The 15600-nt window shown below is 28.2% G+C and overlaps 1 long non-coding RNA gene across 1 annotated transcript in view; it reads left to right on the top strand.

Moving 5' to 3' along the window:
- The window catches only part of LOC129969537 (uncharacterized), an 82902-nt gene that overhangs the window by 22695 nt on the left and 44607 nt on the right, over positions 1–15600 (top strand). The gene's annotated exons all lie outside the window — the stretch shown is intronic.

Below are 15600 nucleotides of genomic sequence, written 5' to 3'. Positions count from 1 at the left end.
AAACTTGATCCTGTATAATGAGTTGAACTGTGGCTCCAGCTGCAATATATTTCCAAGAAGCTACCTCTGGAAAGATTTCTTGGAAGCGGAACATGGGCGTTTTAATTATGATTCCCAGGTTGGCGGGTTTTTGTTATTGAATAATTTGATTTTTTTTTTTAGCGCGAAATAGATAATTGAATCTCCCGTGTTTTTGCAGTGACTGCTGCAGGTTTCTTATTGGTAAAAGTACAGATTATTGATTTGTTAATTTATAAAAGAAAGTACTGCGGTGGATATTCTATTTGTCGCTCATTACTACGTCATTTTTCTTCCGTTTCTTTTTATTACAGTTTTAAATGTATCTTTCTGACATTGCAAATATTCGATAATGCGTCGCTTGAAATCAGAAGTGAAAAAAAATTAGAATATAAATCCAGTTTATAGTGATATAATTAAATTCTGAGTTAAACGTATCGATAAGAATCAACTTATTTAAAGAAAAATTAGTACTTTAATGTTTTTTTTTTTTTTTTGCAAATTTTCCTAAACTTGCGGAAACATTTGATTATTATTATAAGGATATCCAGTTTTTTTATTTATTATAATAAAATGATTTAAATTATTGTAATATATTTAGTAATGAAGATATATTTTGCCATATTGTATAGTAAAAATTCAAGAAAAGACAAAAATATACATGTGAAGAAATATCTATATATAAAAGCAATATCTTGCCATAAAAGAAATATCTATATATCTTGAAGAAATATCTATATATCTTGCAATAAATTATTAATCAAAATTTAATAATATTATGACATTTTTATAAATTTAATATTTATTTAAATTTTAAAAATATTGAAACAGTATTAATATTATCTGAAAATTATAAATTTAAAAATAATATTTATTACTTGAGAAAAATTAGTAATAAAAATTATTAGTTTTATAGATATTGGCCAATTTTATTATTGATGTCTTTATTGATATATTTATTGATACATGAATATTACTGCAAAATAACAAAACTTACCGCTTTGAGTGAGGATTACTTAATATTGATATATATCTTGTTTGCTCCAGCCATGATTTTTAATAGGTTAATACTTTTCATTACCCATTATTAATTTTAGTTGATTTACCTTGACTTCAAAATTGATCAATTTCTGTGCATCCGTGTAAACACTTACAGCAACAATAAAAATAAAATATTGTTAATTCCTGTATTTATTTTAATTTTAGTTAAACGAATTCAAATTAAGTATTATTAAGCAGTTTGATTTGGCGTATTTAAAAATTAATGAAATTAATTTGATGATTCTTGAAATTAAAGAAACAAGTAATTTATGAACATATGAAGCAGTTGATAAAACATGCTTAGGTAAAAAAAATCTAAAGAATTAAAGCACGCACAACTTCTGGAATATTTACATAATGTCACCAATTATCTTTTTTATTTTTTATTATTACATTAATTTTGATTTATATTTATTTAGTTTCCTTTTTCCTGTTTTTCCTTTTGTTTTGTTCCTTTATTTATTTTGTTTTCTTCAAGCCGTTAAACTTTATTCCTCACGCATTTAAAGAATTTCAAGGCAATAAAAGGAAATAAGCGAAGCTTTTTTTTTTCAAAAGTGGCAATATACATTACATTAAAAATAATAGAAGTTGGGGGTCTGAAAATTAGTTTTCAGCCTCTAACTTCTAAGAAAAGGCAACTATCGAAAAATTTTAGTGCAAAACTTGTTTACTTTAGTGAAACACTAATTCGCCTTGTTTGATTTTTTTTTTTTTGTATCTTTAGTTGTAAGGAAATTGTAGGAAAATGAAAATTTCACTACTCCACGCCTACCTCTTTTAACCCTTTCTAGGGCCGTGGGAAGTATGCTTCTCACCAAATTTATCAATCTTTGTATGAAATTATGTAGGTTGGCATAAGTTCTGACAATTTTTTTTAGTAAGTCTGAAATTTAGATGCTTCAGTTCTCTATCTCAGACAAAATTATGTGTCTTGATTTGTTACTTAATTATTAACTAACCAAATTAATTCATTAATCAAATTAAATTTATCTAATAAGCTAAATGAATCTCTTTTCTTATTCTAATTTCAACCCTAAAAATATTTTAACATAATATGACTAGAAAAGAATGGCCCTTTAAAGGGTTAACTGGATGGACCATCTACGAACTCATTCGAGATATTGACTCCTTTCGCCGGAAAAATAAAATCAAAATTACTCTAGGTATTGAAAGATAACATGGGCAAAGCGTTATATTATAGCATATAATACAATAGTATAAATTTTTGAATGAAGTGTTTTTTTTTGGGGGGGGGTCTAGGGACTGTGATTTTTTTAAGATCTTCAGAAATTTTCCCGAATGCTTATGTTGAGGACTATTTTAAAAGATAGTGTTATTATGAGGAACCTACCCCAAAATCGATTAAACGTGCAATATGTTATTCCTGTCTTAAAATATCGAATTACAAAATTTTATTTTTAGGAAAACATTGCATAATAAATCATTCTAACACCTCTTTGAAATGAATTTTACCCAGTTTTATTTTCTACCACGTATATTGAAAATATTTTCAATAATTCCTTAATAGCTTTTTTTTAAAGATGAAATGATATATATTTTATACGAAATTACTTGGTAAATATCGAAACCAATGTAAAATTCATTTCCCAATGAGAATTTGTGCCAGTATTATTAGATATGATATTCATACAAATTGCAAAACATCTTTTGTGATTGGTGTTAGCTCAGAATTTTGTTACTTTTTACTAAATAAAAATGCTAATGGAATGCATGTACTGAAAAATACGAATGGAATAATATTAATGTTATTCAGAAATAATAATGGAAATACAAATGGAATCCAGAAAATCTCTGATTTGTTAAGAGAAATGGGAAGGTAGGGAGGGGATGCTATTTACATGTTATGACGAAATAGTTGGCTATACCACAACGTAAATATTTCTCAATTCTCTAGTAGTTTTCTTTTATGTTTATTTCGTGTATTTGAAGCTTATTAATATTAATATATTCTGAGGTTTTGCAATTTTTCACTAATATATATATATATATATATATTAGTTTATCTTTGAAACTGCTGTAAATTATAGTGATGTTTTTCACATAAAATCAATCAATTACTGTTATTATTAACGGAATATGCATAACTTCTGCGTTTAAATTTGAAGTACCTGTGAGACAAAGCTTCGCACGGTAGATTTTTTTTTTTTGGTAAAATATTTAGTAATATTTTTTTGTAAAATACTTAGATACGAATCACATACTGATTACAAATTAATATTTTTCAATCTTACCTACATATGAACTAGTTAATTTAAATAAAAAAATGGTCATTAAGTAAATGCACTGGAATTGGTTAACACAATAATTGCATTGTTCCTATTGGATGTGAACATATTTTAATATATATACTGAACGTATTGGTCTTCGAATAATGTCATATAGTGCCATCTCACAAAATTTTGAGGTATCGGTACGTGGCAACAATGCAAGTACCACAAAAGTATGAGATGGCACTCTATGTCATTGTCAGCAGATAGAAAAATTCTCTAATAGTTAATTTAAAAAAATGTTAGTGTATGTAATATTGCATTTTTTCAGGAAAGACACTTATATAAATTTCAAAATCTTATTTAAATACAAAATTTAATTCAAATCGATAGAGCCATTGAGCCATTTCCTAGATGCACAATATATACATATATATTCAAGAATTGCTTATTTAAAGTTTTATAATTATAGTAACATAAAACATGATTGAGTTTGCATATTTTAAAAATACAATTTTTAGTGGTAAATGTTCAACGGTGGAACTTCATTTCAAAGTTCGCTTTTTCTTAACGTACAGAATTTTGTATGAACAAATAAAATGCAGACATTCTTTCCTCTGATTCACAGAGACTTTTTGCAGTACTTGCATACGTAAAACTGTTTCATTTCTTCATCAAAGCATGACGCAGCGAGGGAAAGGGGTACGGGTGCACACTTTAAGGTGTCCTTGAGATTTAAATCGGGGTAGGTGAAAAAATGCTTTCCGCTCACAATGCGGAACATTTTTGTTGTTCCACGGCTTATTTATTGGACTTGAAACCTTGACCTTCAAGCGACATTTTTAAGGACAGGATGACTTTCACCTATAGATGGCCACGTGTTTGACCGTTCTGCTTATCACGCTCGGGGTATTGTCTCAGATTAATAAAAATAATGCAGTTGAGTGGAAAGGAAAATATTTGCGGTCTTAGCAACAGTTTATCTTCTTTATGACTTTATGGAAATCATGGCTTCAATAACTTTAATATATATATTTTTACATTGCTTTACAGATAGAAATGTTTCGTTTTCCAAGTTGATTTTTTTAAAAAGTGGTTTTGATGTATCCACCTTCCCTGATTTCGAAAAATATATTTTTAGAATAATTTTTACCTGTGTTACCTATCAGTACATATAAACGACCGCAGACGTCTGTAATGCTGAGGGAATTAAGAACACCGTCGCTCCTTGTAATCGCATCTTTATCGAACCTGCAAATCACAACTTTTATATTGGTTCGTAATGGAGTCAGTTATGTTTTAATTGATTGATTTTTTCGGTGCACGAATAAAATTATGAGATATAAGCATAAATAAAAATTAGTTATGGGATCATGAACTTAACATTTTATCTATAATTTTTATACTGAATTGTTGCAAAGGTTAATGAGCAGAGTTTTGCAATTTTTTATAATGATTAATTTTGAGTTGAGTGTGTCACAAATATTATAGATTTAAAAAAAAGCTTTAATGTTATTAAAATTTTTAACATTATAATTAATTGTTATTTTTATCAATCTTGAATGTTATTTTTGCATTTAAATATTATAGCAAATGCTAATTATATATTGTTTTTTAATTATAATTTAATAATTTTTAAAGCACTGTGTGAACATTTATTCAAAAATCTAAAGTTCATATTAAATAAAATATAATTTATATCGTTTATTCTAAAATATATTTGTTTATATGTGAACTAAAATCAAGATATCGATTAGCTACGAATTTTTCTAGTTATTAACCGTAGGGGCTATTATTATACTGTTGTCAATATGGATTTCTTTCAGGTGCTTTGGTATTAATTTTAATTAATATCGTTAATTACAGCTGTAATAAATATTATTTATAGCTGTCTTAATTTTTAAAGAATTGTGAAAATTTGTTAGTATGAACGTTTTTACCATCAATTAATAGGTGATTTAAATGTTTTTCTTTTTTTTTCTTTATAAATTTCCAATTAACATCATATTAAATTCTCTTTTATAATTTGAATTTATTTTTATTGTAATTCGAAAACTAAAAATTTGCGAAATACGGTTTTTATTTCAGAATCCTTTTTGTTATCCCTTATGCCCTCAATTATCCATGTATAATTTTTAAAGCCCTATACTTTTCTCTGAAACCGCCATATAAAATATACAGTTAAAATAACAAGAAATATTTCTTACAGTTCCAAAAGACTTGTAAATGTGTCAAATATGAATTATGCTATTTGAAAGTTACTTTGTAAAATTGTTATATACAAAGTGTTTTATGCTGTTTTATTAAAATTTATTTATTAGTATCTTGAATTTATTAAAAATGATAATTATTACATTCATTAAATTAATTATTAATTTTGCATTATTTATTAAAACTGTTAAATACTGAAAATAAATTTTTACTACCATTTTTAGTTTAAAAATTATCGTTTTCTTTGGCTAATCTCTGATTCACTGGTTTTGTAGAGAATATGACGATGCGTGTGATTCATCTATACGTGATTCACTGGTTATATAGAGGATGCGTGATTTACTGGTTATATAGAGGATGCGTGATTCACTGGTTATGTAGAGGATGCGTGATTCACTGGTTATGTAGAGGGTGCGTGATTCACTGGTTATGTAGAGGGTGCGTGATTCACTGGTTATGTAGAGGGTGCGTGATTCACTGGTTATGTAGAGGGTGCGTGATTCACTGGTTATGTAGAGGGTGCGTGATTCACTGGTTATGTAGAGGGTGCGTGATTCACTGGTTATGTAGAGGGTGCGTGATTCACTGGTTATGTAAAGGATACGTGATTCATTGATTATGTAGAATTTAAAAGGCAACATATCACCAGGCATGTAGAAGATATGAAGATATGTAAATCATTGGTTATATTGAGGATATGTGATTAGCTAAGATTATTTTCGTGTTAAATATTTGGCGATTTGCTTGCTGCAGCTGTTATATCGATCTTTTAAATTCCTGCCTTGGTATTCGTTCCTTGTTATATAGAAACCATGTTAAGTGAGATTAAATTCTTAAGAACCACAACTGAAAGGTGGGGAAAAGAAATAATTGTGTTTTATTAAGAATACCGAAGTTGAGTCACGCTGCTTGAAAAAAGTGTATTAGAAAATAAGCATACCGTGTGGTATAGAAACAGCGTAATCAGAATTCTGTTAAAAGTGGGATTGAATATATAGTTACTTTTGAATATTCTATCTTCTTAAATCAACAAAAATAATTGTATAATCAAAAAAATATATGAAAATTTTTAGAAATATTCAAAGTTTTATAGGTTTTAATTCTAGGATGTTAGCTTCCTCTGAAATAGGAGGATTTTGCTGAAAAATGCATAGCAACGAATATTAAGTGCTGAACCCAACTATCCAGCTAGTTAGTAGATTACCTCTTTTTTTTTTCTATTTGTTTGCTAGTGGATTTTGCATGCAAGGAAGCATGACAAATTTCAAGGTAACTGGCGTGCGTTTGACATGTCTGGTACGAATAGGAGCGGAAAAACTATTAAAAGACTGCTTGGAACGAAATTACTAGGGTTTTAATGTTGCATCTCCGGTGGAAATATTTCGTAATGAAAATCGAGCTACTTTTAAAGGGAGTCAATCATTCTGTCATTGGAACTAAAATTAAGTACTTAAACACTGTTTAGAAATCAATAACCATAGCTTAGCGGGAAAATAAAGCTTTTCATTTTTTTTCCTTTCTTTTTTGGGGGTGGGGGTAGCGGGAATTTTATGTCTTTAGCGGTACTGAAGCTTTAAGGATTTTTTAAAAATATTTTTTTGAATAAATTTTTTAAAAAGATATTTTTAGATTAATTAATATATTTATACGCAACTCTTAACTCTTTATCAGAATCCGATAGTTACAACTTCTATTGCATCTCAATTCTATTCATTAGATGTCCTTTACACTGACACTTTGCTGTTGTGCCAACAAAATTCAACCACTAACTAAACAAATTTTTTGTGAAACATAGTGTTATGGTGTTTTGATGGTAAGATCTCGGCTTAGGAGTCGGATAGTTCAAGGTTCGGAACTGGATTGAATCATAGAACCACCAAGTAAGCCGGTCTAATGCATTTTAAATCCATTGAAGACCGACTTACTCCTGCTGATGTGACGTGAAAATTTGAAATGGAGGATGCTTATCGGATGTCGTTCTCTTTATCTGACCACGGTTCAGAATTGGGAGGTCCGTCCTAAAAAAGCCTGGCATTGCTTCGAAAGTGACTTAGATATAATGAAACCAAATTCTTTAATAGTAAATCATGGGAGGTTTATGGGAGTAGAGAGCAAATTCTCTTTTGTCAATGAATATTGCAGATTAATGCAAAGAAGCCGATTCATCGGGAGATACATTTATGGCAAGAAATAGAATGAGTTTTCATGCAGGTATTTTAAAGTGGGATGAAAATGATGTTTTAAATCAATAGTTCAGTTAAAATAATGACAAAATTTCTAAAATATATGAACATTTTTTTATTGGCATGTAATTTTCACTAGAAAAAAACTCATAGCATTGGAATGATATCTGCAGTATAAAAAAAAAAGCCGATGTTAGGCAGAGGCTAAGAAAATGTCGGAAACAATGGAATAAATAAGCAATAACAAAAAAAAAATGATATTTCACAGGTTTTTTTTCTTGTATATTCAGAGCGCCATCGTGTTTGAAGCCGGATCTCATATATCGGTAAAACGTTTTTCAAAAAAAGATCATAATGTAATTCGCTAACAAAAAAATCCTCTTGAGCGGTCATTCTTTTTGCTTGCGATTCCTGCTTGTTTTGCTGTAACAGTTTATCTATGATTTTAGGAACATCATATATTTTTTAAGTCCCTAAGAGCTTGGAGAAAAAAAAAGTTTCCTCTTAAAAAAAAAAACTGAAATTTTGACTGTAATCCTAAGATACTGTAATTTTTAAGATATCAATAGGTTTCTTTGTTTTCTATTGAAGCTTAATTTCAGTAATTACGCCGTTGCCGTTTTTAACACCTATCATTGTTACAGTGATTTTGTTGCCTTTTGGTTATTGATTAAAAATGATTTTCTACTTTTTAATGCAGTAATAAAAGTTTGATTTAAGATCTTATTTAATGTAATAATAATTATTATATATTTCTTAATCTTTCATACGATTCGTAATTCATTACTATAATTTTTTAAACTTGATAATTTATTTTCATTATTTTTTTTACCAGATCGCACTTACGGGATCAATCTTAATTAAAACTTTTTGCTCTTTAAATATTGCAAATGCTAAAATATTGTATTATCATCGGGTATACACAAACTGTATAAAATACATACATCTAGCGCATTACGATATTAGTGAAAAATCGATTACATAATTCTGCCTTTAAAAGATGAATAAATACATAGAAAAAACTATTAAATAAGATATTTTCTGAGGAAACTAAACTTAATTAACTTTTTGAACTAATAATATGCTTACTGCATTATAAATATTCTCTTTTAAAAAACATCTTATATTTTAGTTTGTTCTACATGATTTACTTAATTTTTAAAAATATTAATTTAGTTTTATCTTCTGCTTAAATTATTTCTGCCCAGATGTCTATCGCCACGTATTAACAAGGCTTTTCTAAATAAATAACAAAACGTGATTATTCATTAAAACTGCGAACCAAGTGTGCAAATATTTTGATCTAGGTAACATATTCAATTTATTAAATGCATTATGTCCTCAAAAAAGTTTTAAAAACTGAAGTGCAAAATTTCACGATTATGTGAAACTAACTGCTTATTGATACACTGGTGTAAGTCATTCTCAAAATATGCCCGTTTTTCTCGGTTAATTTTCTTATTTATGTGAGGAATGTGTGAAATTCAAGGAATGTTTCTTAATAAAGTTTGATTTAGAAATTCATTTAGAATTGAACTCTAATATGCTAATTTTTATATTTACAATAAAGGTTTATTGGCCTTTTATAACGAGTATAGGGAATGTTAGTAAAAAGAAGTTGATTAAAGTTAACGAATGAATTCATTAATTGCTTAGCTTAAAAAAGTTTTTTTCTGAAAATGTTCTTTCCTTTAATCAAAATGGTGATAAGTTATAAAGTGTATTAATTTTTAAATTTTTGAAAAAACTATAACGATGCTAATTTCTAAACCGCTACGCTATGATCTGTTATATGTTTAATATTAAGACAGTTTTTTACATAAAAAATATCTTTCACTATAAAAAAAAAATCTGAATATGTATTAACAATTTAATTATTAAATTCGAAGAAATGTAGAAAAATCTCAAGTTAAGTCCTTGTTACAAAATTTATTTGGCGGCGAAAGTATAAACAGGAGAACCACAACTAAAATATATTAAATTCGGAGCAGTTTTAATATTTTATCGGAAAATTTCTTATATTCTTAATTTGAATGTTTCCTTGGCGAATTTTTTTTGTCACGTATTTTGATAAAGGCATATTGCGATATATATTTTTTAATTGCAGTTTAGCTCTATATTATCGCTGAATTTTCAAATATAAAAAAAAGTGATTATTTTTAAATCATAGCTGAAAAGAATTCCTATCAAGTTCAGATTTGATGTGCATTCATTCACGCATCCGTATAATCATTGGTTTTATTGTATATGTTACCGTTAAAGTATGAAATCCGTTGTTTTATAGAATACCTAGTTATTCCATAAAATAACTGATCGTGTCCATTAAAATGTAAAACTCTCTTGTATTTCATGGTTTGATTAGTTATTTCATAGAATAACGGTCTGCTGCCCGTTAAAGTGTAAAATAATCTATATCATATATCTCTCACGACAAATACATTTACTTTCCACCCCTATTGCATTTATGTTTTTGTTTGTTTTAGAAATAAAAAATGTTTTTGTTTTAGAAATAATGTTCTTTGTAATTCCAAGTGTCATTTTAGTAATCCTTGTTATAACAAATGATTTTATGGTACATTTCCATAAATACCATTTATACGCTCCATAAATTAGATAAATTGCTTCTTTTTCATTTTAATTGTCTATTATTAGTTTAATTTCATTTTAGATAAATTGTTTATTTTACACTTTAACTGTCTCTCATTAGTTAATTTATAGAATACCTAGTTATTTCATAGAATAACTAGTTAAAGTGTCAAATTAATAACATATTACACACTTTAACGGACACGATCAGTTATTTCATGGAATAACTAGGTATTCTATGAAACAACTGCATTATATACTTTAATGGTAACATATATATTTGATTCGCGTTTGATTAACATTGGATGATATTGATTAGATTGGAAGAAAAATATGGTACAATATTCAGTCATAATGTATGTGGTGTACGGAGCGTCATCCTGGCGGCGCTCGCGTCATCACTCATTAGCCAATAAGAAGCTATTTGATTCCCGTCATTAAAACTGTATTCAGTACTATAATAGTGTTTATCGATGTAAAAGCGGCCCGGCCGTTCGTTCAGTTCATTAAATTCATTTATGTTAAATCAGTGTGTGATTCTTGTAGTATGACTCATCTCTAAGTATTTTTCTCAACCGGGCTTTTCCTTAGGGACAGTGAGCGATATTTGATTTGATATATAATCCGGTTAGTAGAGGCCTGTTTTTCGAGCCAGAGTTAACATGTCTCTACATATATGCAGTAACAATAATACTATCTAGCTAGAGTGCATTGTTATAAAATAAGATTTGCTCAATTTTTTTCTTCTTTTTTTGAAGTATCGTTTCATTTATGTGAAGCCTTTGTTAATTTGTTCTTACAACTGAATGATCATAGAATGTTGTAAAAAAAAAGTTTAATTTCGGAAAATACCGCTGCTTCAAGGTTTTCCACAATAAATTTTAAGACTTTCAAAAGTTTTTTTATTATATTGTGTTTTCACCTATTTAACATCGATATCTTTTGTTGAAATTTTAAATTATTTATAAATTATTAAAATGACTCGAATTGCTTTTGTTGTTTCGTATTGTTGGAATGTAAAGAAAATATTGATTTTATCATAATTATGTTCTAAACTTTGACAGTTTTTTTATAAGAATTTTTCGAGATAAATTTTAACTTACCGTGCTATTGTTGTAACCAGATTTCGATAGTTTTTTATAACTTTGTCTAAGGAACTCCAATTTTTTTAAAAAAATTCTTCGTCACCGATTTTTCCTGTTAATCACATATAAAATATTTTATTAAATTTGAGTCAAGTAAAGCTATGACTAATATTTTGTTTATTATAATGTTTTCTGCGACTGAATATTTTTTTTATTCAAGTTTTCGAAAGATAATTCCCGCATTACCTTTTAAGGCTCTTTTTATTGATAATCATTTTATTATCCTTTAATATTATATGTAAGCTAATAGTAAATGCTGGGATATTTTCTATGTTAGTAAAATCTGTTTCCATTTTATGTTTTTTTACATAAATTAAATATATTTTGGCCATATTACAAACAGTGTTTGTTTGTTAAACAGTGTTTGGCCATATTACAAACAGTGTTCTAGTTAGTTTAGTTTTCTATGTTAGCTGGGATATTTTCTACGTTAGTTACTTTTGCGATTTGAAATTTTCAGTGATCTGTGAAAAATATTATTACAGAATATAATCCTGTCATTCTTTTTCAAAATTGTATTACTTCTCAAGTATGGAAAGCTATGTGATGCATCACTGTTTTTCAACAATTTTTAAAACACTGTTTTATCAGTGTATTAAAAAGTACTTTTTAATTTTAATTATTTTATTTTTTAGTCTTTTATTATTATATAAACCTTAAAATCCTTATTCACCCTAAACAACTACCAGTTGGCACCACGTACACGAAATCAAAATTTGATTCATCTAAATGAATCAAATTTTGATTTGATTTGAACACAAACATTTAATGGATTAACTGTTTCTTACGTTCAGAAAATCAGAAAATAGCGTATTATCAAATGTATAAAATTTAAACAATTTGTTACATCAAAGAGCGAGTGAAATATCGATTACTGTATTTCATCTATACTAAAGTAATAATTAAAGTATTTGAAAAAAAAAACACCTTGAATATTATTATATAGTGAAATAAAGTTTTAATATTTGTATTTGAGCTAAAAAATAAAATTAAAAAAAAACCCCATCAAATTGTATTTTTAAATTTGAAGTCCGTTAAACTAAGAGTTTACTATATTTCAAAATCTATACTACTATTATAAATGTGAAAGTTTGGATGGAGGGATGGATGTTTGTTAGTCAATCACGCCAGAACGGCTGAACAGAATTGGATGAAATTTCGCTGTGAGGTAGATTATAGTCTGGAATAGGACATAGGCTACTATTTATTCCGTTTAATTGAGTAGTTAATTCTTTATTAATTAAAAACTAACTTTCCCGCCAAAAACCGCCAAATGAGTAAAGCTTTAGGTTTTTTTTCTCCCACGCCAATGAGATTAGGCTTAACATGATTTTGGCTATTATTTCAAACGATTCTGTTTATTTTCTTAGTGTTCGATGCATTTAAAATTAAACTTTGTTAATTAATCGATCTTTCGGATTCATTCTGAAGTACTTTTGAATTAAAATAAAACAGAATAAAGGAAATTAAAAATTTATAATTTATATTGCGTTACCCCAACTGGCGTAGAAAATTCATACACTTGTGTTGCCCCAATTGGCGTTGAAAATTCACGCATGCGCAGGAGCAACAAATAATGCTATAAATTCCAATGTATTTCCACGCGTACGAAGTCGCGGGTAAAAGCTAGTAAGTCATAACTTTTCTATTAAAAGAATTCACATTTTTTTTTTTTTTTTTTTTACTCCCTCTGACAAGCTAGACATGTTGTATCCTTTATTAATTCAAATGCGTGAGATCTGTCTTTTTAAAAGTGATTTTTCTTCTCCACCTTCTGTCTAGGGAAGTATTGTTAAAGAACATTTTCTTAAGACGCATAAAGGCGGTTTAAAGATGGTTGAGGAAGTGATGTGTGACGAGTGAAGTTCCGCTTAACATCCGGGTTTTGCAAAATATTTGTTTATAGCAGGGGATTCCTCGTGTTGCAACTTTTCTTTTTCAGTTCCTGCATCGTTAAGTTCATTGAACAGAATAATGATAGTTTTAAAATTATTTTATGAAATATAATTATGTATCTTATCTTCATGGCTTCATCATAAAATACATTGTGCACACATGCACACCATTGTAAGAGATAAAGAATGGAGTTCATCTTTTTGTTGTCACAATCATATGCCTAGACGATCTAATCATTGCGTTATCTTATGCCGTGCTGTGATGTTAAGCCCATTTTGCTTATGGAAAGTATAGTAAGGATTCCAAAATCAAATTAGTTGGACGTAATTGATGCATCTCACTTGATCATGAATTGAGCACATGAAAATGCGCTAAAAGAAATGTTCAATTGTCTATTTGTGGTTGCCATTATATTGGAATCTAGAATGTCTAGCCAAATGCTTGATCAGGAACTCGTTATAGAGCAGAATTGTGGCATTTTCCGTTGATCCTGGAAGCATTTTGAAGTAAAAATCATCTGTTTTTTTGTGTATAAGGGTAGGTTGATTTCATGGATGATTGATTATCTTGATATAGGAGAGTTTATTGGTGTTTCTTCTGGAGGCTCAAATTCATTTAGTCCGCAGTAAGCAAGTGGTAATTAAAATGCACATCGTCTACCAGTCTTTGAAGAATGCTGATTAAGTTTATAGTTGGAGATTAAAACCCTGTAATTTTCTGCTGCGATGCCTCCCTCTATAGTCGTGCCGTAATCTTTTGTGTCACTTCTAGCAGTTTTTCTTCTCCTTAGATTTTGGTTAACTTTAAATTTAGTAATACTAGCTCTTTTATGATAAGTAAAATAACTTTTGATGCATTTATTATTGCAAAGGGATTACAACTTAAAAAATACTGATGATTTAATAAAGCAGGCTGACAAATAAAAAATACTTACCGATTTAATAAAGCATGGTTTAAATGGTTGTGTATGTTTTTTTAGAGTAGCAAATATAAGCATCTTAATTTTGACTTTTTTTTCTATCTGAAACCATTTTCTAGACTACTTACCACAAATTTTTTATGTTTCATCAGTTAAAATGTACAGTCTATTTAATTACAGAAAGAATGTTTCTGTAATAGTTTCTGTTTGTTTCCCCATATTTCTTTCGGAACAAGCTGTAAAGACATCATATTCAGAAAGAACTTTTCTCAATTGATGGGTGGGGGGAGGGAGGGTTTTTTGCATTTATGAAAATAAATACAAAAATTGCAAATATGAATAGAATTGTTTAACTTAATTCCTTATTCAGAGCAAACTTGATATCCCCCCCCTCCCCTGAAGTTTGAGCTTCTGCGTAGTTTTTCGTATAAAAGAATTTTGCTTTAGAATATACCTGTATCATCAATATCCTCCGCCTCGGTGTTTGGATTCAGTATTTATTTTTTATTTTATTGTGACTCAGATGTAAGAATTTGTATTATGTTGAATTGATCGGTTAAGCCAGTTCTTCATAATTGACAAAAATATTCTTATTTGAATAAACAAAGAATCTGTATTAGCTTGAACGAAATAGTACGCTATAATTGGTAAAAAAAAATATTCATATTCATTTATTCGGTGAATCGTATATAAAGAATTCGTGTCATTATTCTTAATAAATTCATTCATTTTCATCATTAGCAAGAAATAACTTTATTTGATTGCATTTTGAATCAGATTTTTTTCTTTTATGCATCACAATATTTGCTTCCATCTTAATTTTTCGATGAATAAATTTAATAAATATCAATGGATGTAGCTTTTTAGTTGTTCAGTATATTAGCATATCATGCATAATAAATAGAGGGAAAACATCCTGTGCTTTTATGCTATCCATCTAGCATTTTAACTTAATTTCTAAATTTTTAATCGACTTTAGAATATCTTATTTTTTTATTTTGTTCACAATCAGTCCGAAAGGCTTTATTAAAATCCAAATTGAGTTTACCGAGTCAACGAAATAGAAAAGATAAATTTCCTAATTATAATGTGTTTTCGTCCTTTAAATTAAATATACTCTGAATTTTAACATTTTATGGAGATTTATCTTAGGAAATTAATTAGCGCTTTTGTTTGCGCCATCGTCTTTTAAAGTTAATTTGTCTAATAAAAATGAGAAAACCTTGGAAAACATGTGTATTAACGAGAATTTCTAAAACCCATTTCTGCGAATAATTGGCGTTCCGGTTTCTTGAGCAGGAATGATCTGAAAAATGTTTTCTAAGTTCATAAACAAACAACTGAAGCTTTCGCTCTGTTTTCATTACCAT

This window comes from Argiope bruennichi, chromosome 5 (assembly GCF_947563725.1).
Source record: "Argiope bruennichi chromosome 5, qqArgBrue1.1, whole genome shotgun sequence".
NCBI classification, from domain to species: domain Eukaryota; kingdom Metazoa; phylum Arthropoda; class Arachnida; order Araneae; family Araneidae; genus Argiope; species Argiope bruennichi.
This window is presented reverse-complemented; position numbering and strand designations above follow the sequence as displayed.